At 44.5% G+C, this 12,361-nt stretch overlaps 12 non-coding genes across 12 annotated transcripts; 9 read left to right on the forward strand and 3 right to left on the reverse strand.

Annotated features, from left to right (window-relative positions):
* Positions 1-338: 338 nt before the first annotated feature.
* trnad-guc (transfer RNA aspartic acid (anticodon GUC)) lies at positions 339-410 on the reverse strand. The gene has a single exon. It is a non-coding gene; the product is annotated as a tRNA-Asp (tRNA).
* Positions 411-549: 139 nt separating this feature from the next.
* trnal-aag (transfer RNA leucine (anticodon AAG)) lies at positions 550-631 on the forward strand. The gene has a single exon. It is a non-coding gene; the product is annotated as a tRNA-Leu (tRNA).
* A 643-nt stretch (positions 632-1,274) lies between these two features.
* Positions 1,275-1,346, forward strand: trnae-uuc (transfer RNA glutamic acid (anticodon UUC)). Its single transcript has one exon. It is a non-coding gene; the product is annotated as a tRNA-Glu (tRNA).
* A 1,615-nt stretch (positions 1,347-2,961) lies between these two features.
* trnal-aag (transfer RNA leucine (anticodon AAG)) lies at positions 2,962-3,043 on the forward strand. Its single transcript has one exon. It is a non-coding gene; the product is annotated as a tRNA-Leu (tRNA).
* Positions 3,044-3,687: 644 nt separating this feature from the next.
* Positions 3,688-3,759, forward strand: trnae-uuc (transfer RNA glutamic acid (anticodon UUC)). The gene has a single exon. It is a non-coding gene; the product is annotated as a tRNA-Glu (tRNA).
* Positions 3,760-5,165: 1,406 nt separating this feature from the next.
* trnad-guc (transfer RNA aspartic acid (anticodon GUC)) lies at positions 5,166-5,237 on the reverse strand. Its single transcript has one exon. It is a non-coding gene; the product is annotated as a tRNA-Asp (tRNA).
* A 139-nt stretch (positions 5,238-5,376) lies between these two features.
* Positions 5,377-5,458, forward strand: trnal-aag (transfer RNA leucine (anticodon AAG)). The gene has a single exon. It is a non-coding gene; the product is annotated as a tRNA-Leu (tRNA).
* A 646-nt stretch (positions 5,459-6,104) lies between these two features.
* trnae-uuc (transfer RNA glutamic acid (anticodon UUC)) lies at positions 6,105-6,176 on the forward strand. The gene has a single exon. It is a non-coding gene; the product is annotated as a tRNA-Glu (tRNA).
* Positions 6,177-7,573: 1,397 nt separating this feature from the next.
* On the reverse strand, positions 7,574-7,645 carry trnad-guc (transfer RNA aspartic acid (anticodon GUC)). The gene has a single exon. It is a non-coding gene; the product is annotated as a tRNA-Asp (tRNA).
* Positions 7,646-7,784: 139 nt separating this feature from the next.
* On the forward strand, positions 7,785-7,866 carry trnal-aag (transfer RNA leucine (anticodon AAG)). The gene has a single exon. It is a non-coding gene; the product is annotated as a tRNA-Leu (tRNA).
* Positions 7,867-8,509: 643 nt separating this feature from the next.
* On the forward strand, positions 8,510-8,581 carry trnae-uuc (transfer RNA glutamic acid (anticodon UUC)). The gene has a single exon. It is a non-coding gene; the product is annotated as a tRNA-Glu (tRNA).
* Positions 8,582-10,198: 1,617 nt separating this feature from the next.
* On the forward strand, positions 10,199-10,280 carry trnal-aag (transfer RNA leucine (anticodon AAG)). Its single transcript has one exon. It is a non-coding gene; the product is annotated as a tRNA-Leu (tRNA).
* The last annotated feature ends 2,081 nt before the right edge of the window (positions 10,281-12,361 follow it).

Here is a 12,361-nt window from a genome sequence, read left to right on the forward strand (position 1 = left end):
TTGTAGTAAATAAGACCATATAGGGCTTCGCCTAAGGACTTTTCTAATTCTACCAAGGTTGAATTTTTAATGCTATGTCGAGGTCGTCAGCTGCTGCATCCCTAACCTTTTATTTGACGCATTGACTCTGACAAACGATTTTCCCTTTTTGAAGACTTGCTTTTGCGTCCTAATTTAGAAGGGTGGAACAAACATTAGTAAAATACTGTGTTTGATTTCTATAGGGCTGTGCAGCAACGCCGAGTCCACACATCACAACATTCGGAGAATGATACTTTGGTCACTTCTCAAATTTCAACAAGATGGTAATTGAAGAAAATTACAGATACCTGAACCATCTCCCCGTCAGGGAATCGAACCCTGGTCTTCCGCGTGACAGGCGGAGATACTGTCCACTATACTAACGAGGACTGCGTAACATGGTTTTTTCCAGGGGACAAGCAAACATCCTTGGCTTTTGCCTGCCACACCACAACCAAAGTGTTGCCATGTCATATTTCTGCTATCTCATAATGCCGACAATTTGATCCTCGGAAAGCTGGGCGTAAGGGTAGTGTGGCCGAGCGGTCTAAGGCGCTGGATTAAGGCTCCAGTCTCTCAGGAGGCGTGAGTTCAAATCCCACCACTGCCATCTTTTTCTGGTAACGCATTTGATTCTTCCCTGACTGAGGCAATAAGAATCTTGGCCTCATTTGGAAAGCTTTCAAAAATAGGGCCCAAACGTTAGCTTTGGAGTTTTCCATGGCAGGTATGCAATGAGAAAAAACCACAACCAGCACAGTTTTAAGGCCCGCCAGCAGCCTCTGGAAAAGCTAAAAGGTGGACGTGGTTGTGTGTTTATCAACATGTCGTTTGAAGATCACCGCCCCTACTTAAGACATTCAGTCCACTTTTATCTGTTTCTGTATTCTGATGACACCGCAGTGATAGGATGTATCAGTGGCCGGCACAGAGCGACTTACAGGAGGGAGTTAGCCTGTCTGGTGACATTTTGTAGAAACAACAACCTTATCCTCAACACGGACTACACTAAGAAGACATGAGGAAAGAAAGTCTGTTCGTTATTGTTAGTATTGTACAATTTTTACACATCCAAGTCCAAATTCATGCAGCAGTTTCCATAGTGTAGTGGTTATCACTTCACTGAGACACAGAAGTTACCCCGGTTCAAAAAATACAATTCACATTTCTGACATGGTACATGAATGCAACGGGTGCTTCACACATTTGTCAAGAAACCATGCAGGAGACAAGTGTCTGAACAAATGATCAGTTCCCTGGTGGTCTAGTGGCTAGGATTCGGCGCTTTCACCGCCGCGGCCCGGGTTCGATTCCCGGTCAGGGAAAGCTATCTATTCCGTTCTCATAGCAGGCAATTTCTATAAAACTTATGTGACTTCCATGTTTTATGCTCATGATATACAAAGCATTATCGTTGACATTTTCCATAAAATCAATGTGGACATTGCTCCAATTTGGCCAAAAAAAGGTTCCTGAGATTCCCAGCTTTCCTCTTTGTTGTTCTCTTCGAGTTCCACGGCACGACACCTTTCCAGTTCACCCCACACCCGAGCCGAGTCACTGACGGCATCCAGATCTTGTTGGTTGAATTGCACAGGCAGGAGAGAGCAGACTAACAAATGACACATCATCTGCACTCTTCCACACTAACATGCTGTAGAACATCCTCATAGCCTCATTTGTTCATGGATACCTTGCAACGTTCCGTTTCTCAGATCTTGGGCGATTTTGGCAGGACCCAAACGCCACACTTCTTTGGAGCCGGGCAGAAGAGATTTGTTTAGTTGTGTGAGGCATTTTCCCTGCGGCTTTAGCAGAGGGCCAACCTGTTGCGGTGATGGCTGTCAGTCAGGGCTTGTCCAGGATGGAGGAAATTTGCCTTGATTTTAATCTCTTCGTTGAGGGTTCTCGGTCAAACAGAGCGAGACGAGGGTCAGTTTCTTGTTTGAACTTTCCTCTGACGTCAGATAATACGGAGGATCAATGCCTAACAGCAGATAGAGATTGTAGGTTCTAATTGATTTCAAACACCCAGTTAGAGCCTCGCAGGCAGTGTTTAGGCCAGGATTGATTTCGGCAAGATGACTCAACGTGATTGCAACATCACATGAGGCACTTTTGGCTGTTTTGATTCATAAGGCGAGTTCAGTTGCTCGGATAGTGGCAGAATATGTTCCCCGGCTGGTATTGTACAGTTTTTTAGGATGCTGTTTCCAAATCCAACCTTAGCTTTAACTTTCTCAATATGATATTTGAAGGTGACCAACATAGACTGTCTGTGGTTGTATTCAAGCTGTTTTCCGTACCATCTGACTTTAGGCTAACCATGGTGTATGTGTATATGTGTAATTAAACTGTTGTCAGTGTTTGCTCATCGGTGGTTAGATGTGTTGTAGTAAATAAGACCATATAGGGCTTCGCCTAAGGACTTTTCTAATTCTACCAAGGTTGATTTTTCTAATGCTATGTCGAGGTCGTCAGCTGCTGCATCCCTAACCTTTTATTTGACGTATTGACTCTGACAAATGATTTTCCCTTTTTGAAGACTTGCTTTTGCGTCCTAATTTAGAAGGGTGGAACAAACATTAGTAAAATACTGTGTTTGATTTCTATAGGGCTGTGCAGCAACGCCGAGTCCACACATCACAACATTCGGAGAATGATACTTTGGTCACTTCTCAAATTTCAACAAGATTGGAATTGAAGAAAATTAGAGGTACCTGAACCATCTCACCGTCAGGGAATCAAACCCTGGTCTTCCGCGTGACAGGCAGAGATACTGTCCACTATACTAACGAGGACTGCGTGACATAGTGTTTTCCAGGGGACAAGCAAACATCCTTGGCTTTTGCCTGCCACACCGCAACCAAAGTGTTGCCATGTCATATGTCTGCTATCTCATAATGCCGACAATTTGATCCTCGGAAAGCTGGGAGTAAGGGTAGTGTGGCCGAGCGGTCTAAGGCGCTGGATTAAGGCTCCAGTCTCTCGGGAGGAGTGGGTTCAAATCCCACCACTGCCACCTTTTGCTGGTAACGCATTTGTATCTTCCCTGACTGAGGCAATAAGACTCTTGGCCTCATTTGGAAAGCTTTCAAAAATGGGGCCCAAACGTTAGCTTTGGAGTTTTCAATGCCAGGTATGCAATTAGAAAAAAACACAACCAACACAGTTTTAAGGCCCGCCAGCAGCCTCTGGAAAAGCTAAAAGGTGGACGTGGTTGTGTGTTTATCAACATGTCGTTTGAAGATCACCGCCCCTACTTAAGACATTCAGTCCACTTTTATCTGTTTCTATTTTCTGATGACACCGCAGTGATAGGATGTATCAGTGGCCGGCACAGAGCGACTTACAGGAGGGAGTTAGCCTGTCTGGTGACATTGTGTAGAAACAACGACCTTATCCTCAACACGGACTATACTAAGAAGACATGAGGAAAGAAAGTCTGTTCGTTATTGTTACTATTGTACAATTTTATACACATCCAAGTCCAAATTCATGCAGCAGTTTCCATAGTGTAGTGGTTATCACTTCACTGAGACACAGAAGTTACCCCGGTTCAAAAAATACAATTCAAATTTCTGACATGGTACATGAATGCAATGGGTGCTTCACACATTTGTCAAGAAACCTTGCAGGAGACAAGTGTCTGCACAAATGGTCAGTTCCCTGGTGGTCTAGTGGCTATGATTCGGCGCTTTCACCGCCGCGGCCCGGTTTCGATTCCCGGTCAGGGAAAGCTATTCATTCCGTTCTCATAGCAGGCAGTTTCTATAAAACTTATGTGACTTCCATGTTTTATTCTCATGATATACAAAGCATTATTGTTGACATTTTCCATAAAGGCAATGTGGACATTGCTCCAATTTGGCCAAAAAAAGGTGCCTGAAATTCCCAGCTTTCCTCTTTCTTGTTCTCTTCGAGTTCCAAGGCACGACACCTTTCCAGTTCACCCCACACCCGAGCCGAGTCACTGACAGCATCCAGATCTTGTTGGTTGAATTGCACAGGCAGGAGAGAGCAGACTAACAAATGACACATCATCTGCACTCCTCCACACTAACATGCTGTAGAACATCCTCGTGGCCTCATTTGTTCATGGATACCTTGCAACGTTCCGTTTCTCAGATCTTGGGCGATTTTGGCAGGACCGAAACGCCACACTTCTTTGGAGCCGGGCAGAGGAGATTTGTTTAGTTGTGTGAGGCATTTTCCCTGCGGCTTTAGCAGAGGGCCAACCTGTTGCGGTGATGGCTGTCAGTCAGGGCTTGTCCAGGATGGAGGAAATTTGCCTTGATTTTAATCTCTTCGTTGCAGGTTCTCGGTCAAACAGAGCGAGACGAGGGTCAGTTTCTTGTTTGAACTTTTCCTCTGACGTCAGATAATACGGAGGATCAATGTCTAACAGCAGATAGAGATTGTAGGTTCTAATTGATTTCAAACACCCAGTTAGAGCCTCGCAGGCAGTGTTTAGGCCAGGATTGATTTCGGGTAGATGACTCAACGTGATTGCAACATGACATGAGGCACTTTTGGCTGTTTTGATTCATAGGGCGAGTTCAGTTGCTCGGAGAGTGGCAGAATATGTTCCCCGGCTGGTATTGTACAGTTTTTTAGGATGCTGTTTCCAAATCCAACCTTAGCTTTAACTTTCTCAATATGATATTTGAAGGTGACCAACATAGACTGTCTGTGGTTGTATTCAAGCTGTTTTCCGTACCATCTGACTTTAGGCTAACCATTGGTGTATGTGTATATGTGTAATTAAACTGTTGTCAGTGTTTGCTCATCGGTGGTTAGATGTGTTGTAGTAAATAAGACCATATAGGGCTTCGCCTAAGGACTTTTCTAATTCTACCAAGGTTGATTTTTCTAATGCTATGTCGAGGTCGTCAGCTGCTGCATCCCTAACCTTTTATTTGATGCATTGACTCTGACAAACGATTTTCCCTTTTTGAAGACTTGCTTTTGCGTCCTAATTTAGAAGGGTGGAACAAACATTAGTAAAATGCTGTGTTTGATTTCTATAGGGCTGTGCAGCAACGCCGAGTCCACACATCACAACATTCGGAGAATGATACTTTGGTCACTTCTCAAATTTCAACAAGATGGTAGTTGAAGAAAACTAGAGGTACCTGAACCATCTCCCCGTCAGGGAATCGAACCCTGGTCTTCCGCGTGACAGGCGGAGATACTGTCCACTATACTAACGAGGACTGCATAATCTGATGTTTTCCAGGGGACAAGCAGACATCCTTGGCTTTTGCCTGCCACACCGCAACCAAAGTGTTTGCATGTCATATTTCTGCTATCTCATAATGCCGACAATTTGATCCTCGGAAAGCTGGGAATAAGGGTAGTGTGGCCGAGCGGTCTAAGGCGCTGGATTAAGGCTCCAGTCTCTCGGGAGGCGTGGGTTCAAATCCCACCACTGCCATCTTTTGCTGGTAACGCATTTGTATCTTCCCACACTGAGGCAATAAGACTCTTGGCCTCATTTGGAAAGCTTTCAAAAATAGGGACTAAACGTTAGCTTTGGAGTTTTCCATGCCAGGTATGCAATGAGAAAAAAAACACACAACCAGCACAGTTTTAAGGCCCGTCAGCAGCCTCTGGAAAAGCTAAAAGGTGGACGTGGTTGTGTGTTTATCAACATGTCGTTTGAAGATTACCGCCCCTACTTAAGACATTCAGTCCACTTTTATCTGTTTCTGTATTCTGATGACACCGCAGTGATAGGATGTATCAGTGGCCGGCACAGAGCGACTTACAGGAGGGAGTTAGCCTGTCTGGTGACATTGTGTAGAAACAACGACCTTATCCTCAACACGGACTATACTAAGAAGACATGAGGAAAGAAAGTCTGTTCGTTATTGTTACTATTGTACAATTTTTACACATCCAAGTCCAAATTCATGCAGCAGTTTCCATAGTGTAGTGGTTATCACTTCACTGAGACACAGAAGTTACCCCGGTTCAAAAAATACAATTCACATTTCTGACATGGTACATGAATGCAACGGGTGTTTCACACATTTGTCAAGAAACCATGAAGGAGACAAGTGTCTGAACAAATGATCAGTTCCCTGGTGGTCTAGTGGCTAGGATTCGGCGCTTTCACCGCCGCGGCCCGGGTTCGATTCCCGGTCAGGGAAAGCTATGTATTCCGTTCTCATAGCAGGCAATTTCTATAAAACTTATGTGACTTCCATGTTTTATGCTCATGATATACAAAGCATTATCGTTGACATTTTCCATAAAAGCAATGTGGACATTGCTCCAATTTGGCCAAAAAAAGGTTCCTGAGATTCCCAGCTTTCCTCTTTGTTGTTCTCTTCGAGTTCCACGGCACGACACCTTTCCAGTTCACCCCACACCCGAGCCGAGTCACTGACGGCATCCAGATCTTGTTGGTTGAATTGCACAGGCAGGAGAGAGCAGACTAACAAATGACACATCATCTGCACTCCTCCACACTAACATGCTGTAGAACATCCTCATAGCCTCATTTGTTCATGGATACCTTGCAACGTTCCGTTTCTCAGATCTTGGGCGATTTTGGCAGGACCCAAACGCCACACTTCTTTGGAGCCGGGCAGAAGAGATTTGTTTAGTTGTGTGAGGCATTTTCCCTGTGGCTTTAGCAGAGGGCCAACCTGTTGCGGTGATGGCTGTCAGTCAGGGCTTGTCCAGGATGGAGGAAATTTGCCTTGATTTTAATCTCTTCGTTGAGGGTTCTCGGTCAAACAGAGCGAGACGAGGGTCAGTTTCTTGTTTGAACTTTCCTCTGACGTCAGATAATACGGAGGATCAATGCCTAACAGCAGATAGAGATTGTAGGTTCTAATTGATTTCAAACACCCAGTTAGAGCCTCGCAGGCAGTGTTTAGGCCAGGATTGATTTCGGCAAGATGACTCAACGTGATTGCAACATGACATGAGGCACTTTTGGCTGTTTTGAATCATAAGACGAGTTCAGTTGCTCGGATAGTGGCAGAATATGTTCCCCGGCTGGTATTGTACAGGTTTTTAGGATGCTGTTTCCAAATCCAACCTTAGCTTTAACTTTCTCAATATGATATTTGAAGGTGACCAACATAGACTGTCTGTGGTTGTATTCAAGCTGTTTTCCGTACCATCTGACTTTAGGCTAACCATTGTTGTATGTGTAATTAAATTGTTGTCAGTGATTGCTCATCGGTGGTTAGATGTGTTGTAGTAAATAAGACCATATAGGGCTTCACCTAAGGACTTTTCTAATTCTACCAAGGTGGATTTTTCTAATGCTATGTCGAGGTCGTCAGCTGCTGCATCCCTAACCTTTTATTTGACGCATTGACTCTGACAAACGATTTTCCCTTTTTGAAGACTTGCTTTTGCGTCCTAATTTAGAAGGGTGGAACGAACATTAGTAAAATACTGTGTTTGATTTCTATAGGGCTGTGCAGCAACGCCGAGTCCACACATCACAACATTCTGAGAATGATACTTTGGTCACTTCTCAAATTTCAACAAGATGGTAATTGAAGAAAATTAGACGTACCTGAACCATCTCCCCGTCAGGGAATCGAACCCTGGTCTTCCGCGTGACAGGCGGAGATACTGTCCACTATACTAACGAGGACTGCATACCACAGTGTTTTCCAGGGGACAAGCAAACATCCTTGGCTTTTGCCTGCCACACCGCAACCAAAGTGTTGCCATGTCATATTTCTGCTATCTCATAATGCCGACAATTTGATCCTCGGAAAGCTGGGATTAAGGGTAGTGTGGCCGAGCGGTCTAAGGCGCTGGATTAAGGCTCCAGTCTCTCGGGAGGCGTGGGTTCAAATCCCACCACTGCCATCTTTTGCTGGTAACGCATTTGTATCTTCCCTGACTGAGGGAATAAGACTCTTGGCCTCATTTGGAAAGCTTTCAAAAATAGGGCCCAAACGTTAGTTTTGGAGTTTTCCATGCCAGGTATGCAATGAGAAAAAAACACAACCAGCACAGTTTTAAGGCCCGCCAGCAGCCCCTGGAAAAGCTAAAAGGTGGACGTGGTTGTGTGTTTGTCAACATGTCGTTTGAAGATCACCGCCCCTACTTAAGACATTCAGTTCACTTTTATCTGTTTCTGTATTCGGATGACACCGCAGTGATAGGATGTATCACTGGCCGGCACAGAGAGACTTACAGGAGGGAGTTAGCCTGTCTGGTGACATTGTGTAGAAACAACAACCTTATCCTCAACACGGACTATACTAAGAAGACATGAGGAAAGAAAGTCTGTTCGTTATTGTTACTATTGTACAATTTTTACACATCCAAGTCCAAATTCATGCAGCAGTTTCCATAGTGTAGTGGTTATCACTTCACTGAGACACAGAAGTTACCCCGGTTCAAAAAATACAATTCACATTTCTGACATGGTACATGAATGCAATGGGTGCTTCACACATTTGTCAAGAAACCATGCAGGAGACAAGTGTCTGAATAAATGATCAGTTCCCTGGTGGTCTAGTGGCTATGATTCGGCGCTTTCACCGCCGCGGCCCGGGTTCGATTCCCGGTCAGGGAAAGCAATCCATTCTGTTCTCATAGCAGGCAATTTCTATAAAACTTATGTGACTTCCATGTTTAATGCTCATGATATACAAAGCATTATCGTTGACATTTTCCATAAAGGCAATGTGGACATTGCTCCAATTTGTCCAAAAGAAGGTGCCTGAGATTCCCAGCTTTCCTCTTTCTTGTTCTCTTCGAGTTCCACGGCACGACACCTTTCCAGTTCACCCCACACCCGAGCCGAGTCACTGACGGCATCCAGATCTTGTTGGTTGAATTGCACAGGCAGGAGAGAGCAGACTAACAAATGACACATCATCTGCACTCCTCCACACTAACATGCTGTAGAACATCCTCATAGCCTCATTTGTTCACGGATACCTTGCAACGTTCCGTTTCTCAGATCTTGGGCGATTTAGGCAGGACCGAAACGCCACACTTCTTTGGAGCCGGGCAGAAGAGATTTGTTTAGTTGTGTGAGGCATTTTCCCTGCGGCTTTAGCAGAGGGCCAACCTGTTGCGGTGATGGCTGTCAGTCGGGGCTTGTCCAGGATGGAGGAAATTTGCCTTGATTTTAATCTCTTCGTTGCAGGTTCTCGGTCAAACAGAGCGAGACGAGGGTCAGTTTCTTGTTTGAACTTTTCCTCTGACGTCAGTTAATACGGAGGATCAATGCCTAACAGCAGATAGAGATTGTAGGTTCCAATTGATTTCAAACACCCAGTTAGAGCCTCGCAGCCAGTGTTCAGGCCAGGCTTGATTTCAGCAAGATGACTCAACGTGATTGCAACATGACATGAGGCACTTTTGGCTGTTTTGATTCATAAGGCGAGTTCAGTTGCTCGGATACTGGCAGAATATGTTCCCCGGCTGGTATTGTACAGTTTTTTAGGATGCTGTTTCCAAATCCAACCTTAGCTTTAACTTTCTCAATATGATATTTGAAGGTGACCAACATAGACTGTCTGTGGTTGTATTCAAGCTGTTTTCCGTACCATCTGACTTTAGGCTAACCGTTGGTGTATGTGTGTATGTGTAATTAAACTGTTGTCAGTGTTTGATCATCGGTGGTTAGATGTGTTGTAGTAAATAAGACCATATAGGGCTTCGCCTAAGGACTTTTCTAATTCTACCAAGGTTGATTTTTCTAATGCTATGTCGAGGTCGTCAGCTGCTGCATCCCTAACCTTTTATTTGACGCATTGACTCTGACAAACGATTTTCCCTTTTTGAAAACTTGCTTTTGCGTCCTAATTTAGAAGGGTGGAACAAACATTAGTAAAATACTGTGTTTGATTTCTATAGGGTTGTGCAGCAACGCCGAGTCCACACATCACAACATTCGGAGAATGATACTTTGGTCACTTCTCAAATTTCAACAAGATGGTAATTGAAGAAAATTAGAGCTATCTGAACCATCTCCCCGTCAGGGAATCGAACCCTGGTCTTCCGCGTGACAGGCGGAGATACTGTCAACTATACTAACGAGGACTGCATAACATGGTGTTTTCCAGGGGACAAGCAGAAATCCTTGGCTTTTGCCTGCCACACCGCAACCAAAGTGTTGCCATGTAATATTTCTGCTATCTCATAATGCCGAAAATTTGATCCTCGGAAAGCTGGGAATGAGGGTATTGTGGCCGAGCGGTCTAAGGCGCTGGATTAAGACTCCAGTCTCTCGGGAGGCGTGGGTTCAAATCCCACCACTGCCATCTTTTGCTGGTAACGCATTTGTATCTTCACTGACTGAGGATATAAGACTCTTGGCCTCATTTGGAAAGCTTTCAAAAATAGGGCCCAAACGTTAACTTTGGAGTTTTCCATGCCAGGTATGCAATGAGAAAAAAACACAACCAGCACAGTTTTAAGGCCCGCTAGCAGCCTCTGGAAAAGCTAAAAGGTGGATGTGGTTGTGTGTTTATCAACATGTCGTTTGAAGATCACCGCCCCTACTTAAGACATTCAGTCCACTTTTATCTGTTTCTGTATTCTCATGACACCGCAGTGATAGGATGTATCACTGGCCGGCACAGAGCGACTTACAGGAGGGAGTTAGCCTGTCTGGTGACATTGTGTAGAAACAACAACCTTATCCTCAACACGGACTACACTAAGAAGACATGAGGAAAGAAAGTCTGTTACTATTGTACAATTTTTACACATCCAAGTCCAAATTCATGCAGCAGTTTCCATAGTGTAGTGGTTATCACTTCACTGAGACACAGAAGTTACCCCGGTTCAAAAAATGCAATTCACATTTCTGACATGGTACATGAATGCAATGGGTGCTTCACACATTTGTCAAGAAACCATGCAGGAGACAAGTGTCTAAACAAATGATCAGTTCTCTGGTGGTCTAGTGACTAGGATTCGGCGCCTTCACCGCCGGGGCCGGGGTTAGATTCCCGGTCAGGGAAAGCTATCCATTCCGTTCTCATAGCAGGCAATTTCTATAAAACTTATGTGACTTCCATGTTTTATGCTCATGATATACAAAGCATTATCGTTGACATTTTCCATAAAGGCAACGTGGACATTGCTCCAATTTGGCCAACAAAGGTTGCCTGAGATTCCCAGCTTTCCTCTTTCTTGTTCTCTTCGAGTTCCACGGCACGACACCTTTCCAATTCACCCCACACCCGAGCCGAGTCACTGACGGCATCCAGATCTTGTTGGTTGAATTGCACAGGCAGGAGAGAGCAGACTAACAAATGACACATCATCTGCACTCCTCCACACTAACATGCTGTAGAACATCCTCATGGCCTCATTTGTTCATGGATACCTTGCAACGTTCCGTTTCTCAGATCTTGGGCGATTTAGGCAGGACCGAAACGCCACACTTCTTTGGAGCCGGACAGAAGGTATTTGTTTAGTTGTGTGAGGCATTTTCCCTGCGGCTTTAGCAGAGGGCCAACCTGTTGCGGTGATGGCTGTCAGTCAGGGCTTTTCCAGGATGGAAGAAATTTGCCTTGATTTTAATCTCTTCGTTGCAGGTTTTCGGTCAAACAGAGCGAGACGAGGGTCAGTTTCTTGTTTGAACTTTTCCTCTGACGTCAGATAATACGGAGGATCAATGCCTAACAGCAGATAGAGATTGTAGGTTCTAATTGATTTCAAACACCCAGTTAGAGCCTCGCAGGCAGGGTTTAGGCCAGGATTGATTTCGGCAAGATGACTCAACGTAATTGCAACCTGACATGAGGCACTTTTGGCTGTTTTGATTCATAAGGCGAGTTCAGTTGCACGGATAGTGGCAGAATATGTTCCCCGGCTGGTATTGTAGAGTTTCTTAGGATGCTGTTTCCAAATCCAACCTTAGCTTTAACTTTCTCAATATGATATTTGAAGGTGACCAACATATACTGTCTGTGGTTGTATTCAAGCTGTTTTCCGTACCATCTGACTTCAGGCTAACCATTGGTGTATGTGTATATGTGTAATTAAACTGTTGTCAGTGTTTGCTCATCGGTGGTTAGATGTGTTGTAGTAAATAAGACCATATAGGGCTTCGCCTAAGGACTTTTCTAATTCTACCAAGGTTGATTTTTCTAATGCTATGTCGAGGTCGTCAGCTGCTGCATCCCTAACCTTTTACTTGATGCATTGACTCTGACAAACGATTTTCCCTTTTTGAAGACTTGCTTTTGCGTCCTAATTTAGAAGGGTGGAACAAACATTAGTAAAATACTGTGTTTGATTTCTATAGGGCTGTGCAGCAACGCCGAGCCCACACATCACAACATTCTGAGAATGATACTTTGGTCACTTCTCAAATTTCAACAAGATGGTA

This window comes from Nerophis ophidion, linkage group LG02 (genome assembly GCF_033978795.1).
Source record: "Nerophis ophidion isolate RoL-2023_Sa linkage group LG02, RoL_Noph_v1.0, whole genome shotgun sequence".
NCBI classification, from domain to species: Eukaryota; Metazoa; Chordata; class Actinopteri; order Syngnathiformes; family Syngnathidae; genus Nerophis; species Nerophis ophidion.